Source organism: Tamandua tetradactyla, chromosome 4 (assembly GCF_023851605.1).
Source record: "Tamandua tetradactyla isolate mTamTet1 chromosome 4, mTamTet1.pri, whole genome shotgun sequence".
NCBI lineage: Eukaryota > Metazoa > Chordata > Mammalia > Pilosa > Myrmecophagidae > Tamandua > Tamandua tetradactyla.
Window position 1 is genome coordinate 90,273,528 of NC_135330.1, and position 8,495 is coordinate 90,282,022.

An 8,495-nucleotide genomic window follows, 5' to 3' on the forward strand; every position below is an offset into this window, starting at 1 on the left:
ACAGCACAATAATACCTAAGTGTAATGTAACTAGGTTGGAACACTAAATGAAGCTGCACCTGAAATATGGTTTTTTGTTTGTTTGTTTGTGTGTTTGTATCTTTTGTTTTTGTTTTTTTCTTTTTCCTTTTTATATATATATATTATTAGTATTATTATTTTAATTCTCTTCTCTATATTAACATTCTATATCTTTTTCTGCTGTTTTGCTAGTTCTTTTCCTAAATCGATGCAAATGTACTAAGAAATGATGATCATACATCTATGTGATGATACTAAGAATTACTGAGTGCATGTGTAGAATGGAATGATTTCTAAATGTTGTGTTAATTTCTTTTCTTTTTTTTTGATTAATAAAAAAAAAAAAAGCAAAAAAAAAAAAAAAAAAAAAAAAAAAAATATTTCCCTCTAATAAGCACCCCCACCTTGAATGGGTGGACACACATTAGCATGGAAAACAACTAATGAAAAGTTACCACCCACAATTGTGTAAGTCACATCTCCATGGATCTCACCCAGCAATATCGAATGAGGATTAATGCACATGGGTTTTCTGGGGTACATAATAGCTTCAAACTGGCACAGAAGGCATGGAGGTATGTCCCAACCAAGAGCCCAGACACCAGCTGGATGTAAGTTGAAGATTCATTATGTTGGTGTATTATAAAAAGTGGAAGATCAGCACATACCTATCATAGGCCATCACCCAGAGAAGGAGTTGTCCACTTTCCCAAAGGAAATGAAGAACAAAAACTGGGTGAGGAAGTCTGAAAATAATGGTCTTGGTATCTGTCAAGTTGTTCACTATCATTTTGAGGGGCTGTAGTGGTAGTATAACAGATTAATTAATTTCATAAGATCTGTTTAGTTTTACAGCACCAATTATGTTCATTTCTCCATAGTAATCATAAAATAAGTATTTCACTTAATATAATTAATTTGTTTATTAATGGTAGAGTCATACTATTCAATCTGTCCCACTAGAAATATTTACTTTTAATGAGTTATTATCTTTACAATCAAAATTTTATATCCATTTTGTCAAATCTCTTTATTAACCTTTATTTCCTATGCTAGAATAACTTTTTGTTACTGATTATCACAAATCTAGGTTTCTTCATCAGGGTGAATATTTCTTTTAGTCTCATGTTGATCTCTTGATATAGAGTATGCCTGACATGGTAGATCATCTGGATCCCAGTGCTTGTGGATTGGGCTTGACACCACTTCCTCAAAGCAGCTCACACACACGGAAGGAGATTCCAATATCTCTCACACCTAACAAAACACTACATAGAGCCTCTTGCTCTCCACAGCCCTTAATGGGACTCCCAAATAAATGTGTCTGATAAAAGTATTTTGGTATTTAAAATTCTAGGTCTTCTGCTTCATGTTGATTCCTCCCTCATTATTAAGCATTTAAAAATTTGACCATTAATCTTTTCCCTTATTCTAAATCAGATTTTCCAATTTTGGATTTTACTCTTTATTAATTATTCCATCCATTATTTACTTATTATTAATTCATGTATGTCCTGTCTCTAGAAAATAACTTTGTCAAACTAAAGTTTAATAAACTACTTGGCATCTTGTGTGTGTGTTGAAATTAATACACATTAAAAAAGAACCTGAATGCAAGTCTACTTTTACCTCTGGACAAAGGGTAAATCTGAGAAAGAATTTTTCCATGGAATATATATTTTTTTAATTTTAATATATCAAAAGCCCCGCTTTAGTGACATGCTATTCCTACCAGAAAATAACCCTAACACCCCCTTGTTGGTAACATAAAGCTTAAGTTGACCAGCCAACTCATATTGCTAACCCCTGTGTGTAAGCACGTGTGTGTTTTAAACCAGAGCCACGAGGCTCACATCATTGCTACAGCTAAGTAACCTGTTCCCACCTGTTACCAGACCAATGTCTGGCCCCTTTGGAAGGTTGGCAGGGCACAATGAAACTCCAAGTGGTAGCAAGCAAATAATGGCCCCAAATAGCCAATTTTCCAAGCAATGCCTCACCCACCCCCACTTGAAAGGAGGTCCTTATTTCTACCCAGACTACTTGCATCACATTTGCCTCCTGGTCATTAGAATGGTTTTCTCCTCCAGAAAAGCACACGTATCCACACACCCATATATATAATTTTTTTGTTGTTTTTACATTTAAATATAAAAATACTACTCTGCTTTGTGTTATAAATGGAGGACCAAGCAATAGGAACTTTTTCTTCTTAAGGTAGGGCTATCCATCAATTAATACTCAGAGGTTTGTCTTCAGGCTAGGGCATTTAGCCTCAAGTGAGGGAAGCAAAACATCAAGAGATCAAGGGCATTTTCCTCCTAATCCCCCTAACCCTTTCCCTTCTTTACTAAATCTCACCTCAAAAGGAAAGTTGGTTATCATCTTTTCTTAAAAAAATGGAACCTCCCCACCCAAAGGCAGGGAGGGTGTATTCTCAGCTAACTACAGAGTAAGTCAGGCCCCCCTCACCTTCAGGTACCCTCATGGAAAAAGTCCTGCTTTCCCTTCACAGATGCTCTGTCCAGTGTGTGCCTACTGAACAAGCACACCTGATTCAAATGGAAACATTGGGTATTGTTGCCCCTCCCTCCCCTCCCCTCCCCACTAATGCACTACTTCCTCTGTCTTCCAAAGCTTCTGTGACTAGATCAAAAGGGGCGTGGGGTGGGTGTGAAGAGATTAAGAACTTGACTCCCTCTACCCTGGCCCAAAAAAGCAAGAGTTATTAACTGGGCATGAGGAATAAAAAAGACCTTGATATTCTGTCCTTTGAGTTACAGTTAGTAGTACAACTGGGAGAGTGGAGAAGCAGGAGTGGGATGAAGAACTGGGAGGGATTTGACAGCTGGAGGTCTAGTCCATTTAGTTCTTGTACTGGAAGGGCTCGTCTCTGGTCTTGTTGTGCAGACACATGCATATGAGGACTTCTGTCACTGTGAAGGGGTCGCAGTTGGCAGAGGGACAGTGGTCTTCAAAGTAACCCTTCTTATCCTGGCCGATGGGCCAGGGAATGTGGATACTGCTGCCATGATTGGCCACACTGGCAGAGAAATCATTGATGTTGGAGGTTTTGTGGAACCCATTTAGGTGCCGGGCATTGTCCAGGACCCCCTTGGGGTCATAGGTGTGGATGTGGTACTGGTGCCAGTTACTTAGTTTCTCGATGGACTCCTCAATGTACTTCAGACCATTGTCTTCTCGCATGGCCTTGGTGCTGAAGTTGGTATGGCAGCCTGCACCCTTTCAGTTCCCAGGAATGGGCTTAGGATCCAAGGTTGCTATCACACCAAAGTCTTCACATACATGATGCAAGATGAAACGGGCCACCCAGAGATGATCTCGCATGTCAATTCCTTCACAGGGTCCTACCTGGAATTCCCACTGGGCAAGCATGACCTCAGCATTTGTTCCTACAATCTTGATGCTGGCGTACAAGCAGGCCCGATAGTGGGCCTCCACAATGTCTCTGCCATGGGCTTTGTCTGCTCCCACACCACAGTAATAGGGGCCCTGGGGCCCAGGGAAGCCATTGGAAGGCCAGCCAAAGGGGTGTCCATCTTTCCCCATCAGGGTATATTCCTGCTCCATTCCAAACCAAGGGTGCTGGTTGATCACCATGTCCATTATCCATTTACAGGAGTGCCGTAAATTCATCTCTGCAGGCTTTCAGTTGTACTTGAAAACTTCACAGAACACCAGCTTGTTGGGGTCCTTGCAGAAAGGGTCTTGGAACATGGCTACAGGTCTGAGATACATGTCACTGTTGGAGCCTTCAGACTGAAAAGTACTAGAGCCATCAAAATTCCACTCAGGCAGCTCTTCTATGTGCTTAGGCTCACTGTCCAGGGTGCAGATCTTACAGCACAGTCCTTCCCCAGTGCCATCGATCCAGATATACATGACTTGGACCTTCTCGCCCTGAGGCAGCCCCATGTAGAACTGCTCGATGCCTTTGTTCAAGTGGGAACTTGCTAAGGTGGCCATGGTGGAAGGTGTTCTGTGCAGCAGGCAGGGCAGAGGGAGGGAAGGCCATGAGAATGAAGTGAGAGGAGGCCGGGTGTGCAGGTCACATGCTGAACTCTTCTCTCATTCTTGGCTCTTCCATGAAATATTCTTGATTATGATGACTTAAATTCTTAGAATGTATTTTTCTTTTGTTCTTGCTGTCATATTTTTTTCTCCTAATTCTTTTTCTCAACCATGTGATTTACTAATATCCAGGGAATTTATGACAATTATTAAAGACAGCATCATCTGGCTCACTTTTTCTTCTCTATCATCATTCCTAGCAATGATTTATGTAGACTCAAAGATTATCCAAACTCAGCTCTGGAGTTGGAACAGCCCCAAGATCAAAGAACACACTTAAGGTACAGAGTCATGATTTTATTAGGACTTATGGATAGGAGAATGTCTCCAGAAATGGCAGTCTGGAAAATTAAATCAGGGCACTGGAAAATGAAGGCAGCACCCCACAAAGATGGTGGTACAAGGGGAAGCTTATAGGGGGTTAGCAAAAATACATTCCTTAGGGTATGAGAGCAGAGCTTCAGAAGGGTTCCATGAAACAGGGGTTTGGAGATTTGTTATTAGCAGTGCTCAGGGGAAAAAAGAGTTTTAATGCTTTACAAGATAAATGGTTTATAATAGAATCTGTACATTCATTCATTCATCTCTGAGGAGGTCTGTTTGGACTGACTTTTACCTTCTCTCCCAAGTCATGTAGGTGGCTACATGCAGAAACTTACTGTCAGTATGGAAGGGGATGTTGGGCTCTGGGTCTCTGTAACCCCCCATGAAGAAATTCTATTGATCACAGGGCAGAGGCAGACATTGCATCTCCAGTGCACAACAAAGTATAACAGACAACAGAACACTAGAAGTCACAAATACAGAGATAAAATCCCTACAAAGAAATGAATCTACAGATAATTGGTACATGGTATGTATGTGGCCTTGTATGTGATTTAAAACTTCTGAAACATTGTTCTAGAATGTATATGCTGCAGTGCACATTAATTAAGTCATGGGTTCCGCCTTGTGTTGCAGTGAGGATATCTTAGGCCATTGTATTTTGTAAAACTAATTTTCTAAGTTGTGTTGTTTCTTCATATCTATATTTATATCTATATCTTGCAATTATTAAGTACTTGAAAGTGTGTTTGGCTAAAGCTGCCACTTATTTTTCAGTAATTATTTCAGGTCCATTCTGTGCAAAAATGGCTAAAGGATAATAACACCATGGAGTGTTTTTTATTCTATATCTTGCTTTAACCATTTCCAAGTTACTAGGTGTATGGGGTGAAGAGTCATATAAGGTAGTGGTGATATAGGTCTGTGCCCATATACAATATTCTGTCCAGTTTGGATTAGTAGGGCCAAACATATTGCCCACAGGTCCATAGCCATACTTTAAGAGAAGGATATGCCTCATGTTGTTGAAAAAAAATTGCCCATTTACAGTTAAGTTACAAATTAGAGTACTAATTTGTAGCTTAACTGTAAAATTACACATTTGGGGGGTAGCCAGCCTGCATCATAAATTCCATCAAGTTATTCCATACAGACCAGTAACAGTCTGCTATTATAGCTTCTGCCATCAGCCATATTAAGCCATTATATACTGCACACCCCAATTCAAGTCAGGCTTGTTTATCTGTTCCAATGTAAGGGAGAAGATGTAAGCCCTGGTCTCATTATAGGATGGTAGGTGGATTTTAATTTTAAATGAAGACTTTCTTTTCCAGATTTTCTTATGTGCTGAATTCTGCTAGAGCAGGAGGATGTTCCATGTAGTCCAATTTCCCAGGGTCATGGTTGAAGGAAGGCCAACAGCACCTAAATATGGCAAGTCTGTGCAAACCTAGCACTAGGTTCAATTGTGGGCATGAGTTATCACTGAATCCTGCTGTAGAAAAGTGTTTTCTAGGGTGCTATGTTTATTGGGAAAAATAAGAGTTTGAACAGTATACTTACTAAAGATCCATTGCTTGACATCAAATTACCAGGCAAAGGAACATTATGAGGAGTTTCTACATAGCAGATATTCTCTTCTTGCAAATTCTGAGAGTTCTCTACTGTTACATCAATTGTTAATCTGGATATATATAAGAAGGGTTGCATACTCATGCATAAGGTTGCCATGGTCATAGCAGGTTGCAGATTGGTGGTAAAGATTTTAATACACATTATCTTTATTAATTGAGGACTCATTAAAATATTTTCAGTGACTCCTATTCCCCAGGGCCTTAGGATTCTTAACTGGTGTGGCTGCATAGGCCAGCATCAATGCCATCTGGCCTCATTTACCCTATTTTGTATGGCCCAAGGCACAGACAACAAGAAATAATTATTATTTCCCCTTTTCAAATGCAATGTGTTGGGCTCTTTTACCTATATTCTCAGGACCTGCATTGGTCTAGCCATAAGCATTTCAATGGGAGAAGGTACAGCAGCCTATGGCTTTGCATTCCAGCAAATTAAGGCCTGATAGAGTCTCTTTGTTCACTGCTACAAAGATTTCCTAACATCTTTTAGCTATCCATTTAACAAACTATTCATTCTTTCAATAAGGCCTGCACCTGAAGGTGGAATATCCACATGATGTTCTGATCCAGGGTCCATGAATAGGTTATTTGCCCAGTGAAAGTGATTTCCTAATTGTTGTTTGTCTCTGTAGGTATGCTGTACAGAGTGTTCATCATTTCCAAATGGTGGTTGTTGGCTCATGGTTTACCTTCCTACGTGGAAAGAAAACAAAAGGCCTGTAGCCAAGACCCTGGCAGTAAAGTATACTTCACCATCTCCAAGAGTGGAAGGGGATCCACTTTCCACCTGCTCATCAGGATTTATGACAAGTTAGCAAGTCCCATCTGGTGTTGTAGCCTATGTGGTTGATGAAGGGAACACAAAGGAATGTTGGTATGTGATTGGCAGCTGGAAAACCTGGGCCAGACCCCTAAGGGTTTGAATGAAACCATTGCACCACTTCCATGGTTTCAGCAGTATTGCTCTGAACACATGGACACATGCATACTCCCTGAACATTTTGAGAATGGCTCTGAAAGTTTTGAAAGTGTGGACAGGGACATGATAAACAGCTACTTATCATTATTGACAGGCATCTCAGAAGACTTTCTGCAAGTCTTATCCCCAGAAGGTGTGACCTATGACTACCCATTGTTCCTGCTTCCACATTGCCACCCAGGTCATAAAGCCTTTATAAACAGCCTGTCAGTACAAATATTTAGCACATCTCCTGGTCCAGGAACTATTACCATCCATGCTGCTTTTTACCCAATCCATTGAGTATTTTGCATAGTGCCAGTCTCCCACCATATACTGTCAGTACTGGGTTGTACTGCCACAGCTGTCCATGTGGGAGGCTGCCCACTATTAGATCCATCACTGTACCAAGCAGACTTGGGAATGGTACCCATGCATTCTGTTGAAAGGATTTCAACAGCTTTTTTTTAGGTCCAGTAACTTTAGCTTTTGTGTCATATACATAGGACACTGGTCTAAGAATCTCATGCATTTCTGCACACACAGAGCTGATATTGAAAATGCTGCACTGTAACATTTAGACTTTCCATTTGATCAGTGTACTCAGTTGGGCACTGCCAAAGTGTGACTATAAGCCATGTCTGTTACCCACCTCTAAATAAGGATGGCCATTTTCAAGTGTGAATTTTTGCATCAGTCCTTCCATTTGCAATAGGGCATTATATATGGCAAAAAAAATGGGTTCTAGTTTGCTAGCTGCTGGAATACAACAGACCAGAAATGAAACAGCTTTTCAAAGTAGGAATTTAAAAAGGTACAAGTTTACAGTACTAAGCCCATGAAGTATCACAATTAGAACATGTCCATTAAATAATGTACAAATTAAGGTGCCAACAACACATTACCTTCACTCAAGAAAGACCAATGAAGTTCAGGGTTTCTCTCTGTACTATAAAAGACATATGGCAAACATGGAAATGCCTACTAACTCCCTCTCCGGCCTCTTGCTTGAAGCTTCCCTGGGGATGGATGTTTTCCTTCATCTTCAAAGGTCACAGACTGGTGGACTCTGGCTCTTGTAATTCTGTATCTCTTTCCAAAATGTTTCTTTTAAAGGATTCCAGTAAACTATGCAAGACCTACCTGGAATGGGTGAAGCCATATCTCCATGGAGATAATCTAATCAAGCTTCCAATTTATAGTACTGGATAAGGATTAAGAAAAAAACCTGCCTCCACTTGATAGATTAGGATTAAAACATGACTTTTCTAGGGTACATAATCTTTTCAAACCAGCCAATATCACCCTCTGGGCCCTAAGAAAGACATATTCTTCCCATATACAAAATACACTTACTCCATCACAATATCAGAAAGACCTTAAAGAATTTCAGTAACAATACAAATGCAATGCAAATAAATAAACAAACAATACAAAATTTCATCAAAGTCAGCTACAGGCATGGT

The 8,495-nt window shown here is 40.1% G+C and overlaps 1 pseudogene; it reads right to left on the bottom strand.

Moving 5' to 3' along the window:
* Positions 1–2,886: 2,886 nt before the first annotated feature.
* LOC143679145 (glutamine synthetase pseudogene) lies at positions 2,887–4,014 on the bottom strand (annotated as a pseudogene).
* Positions 4,015–8,495: the final 4,481 nt, after the last annotated feature.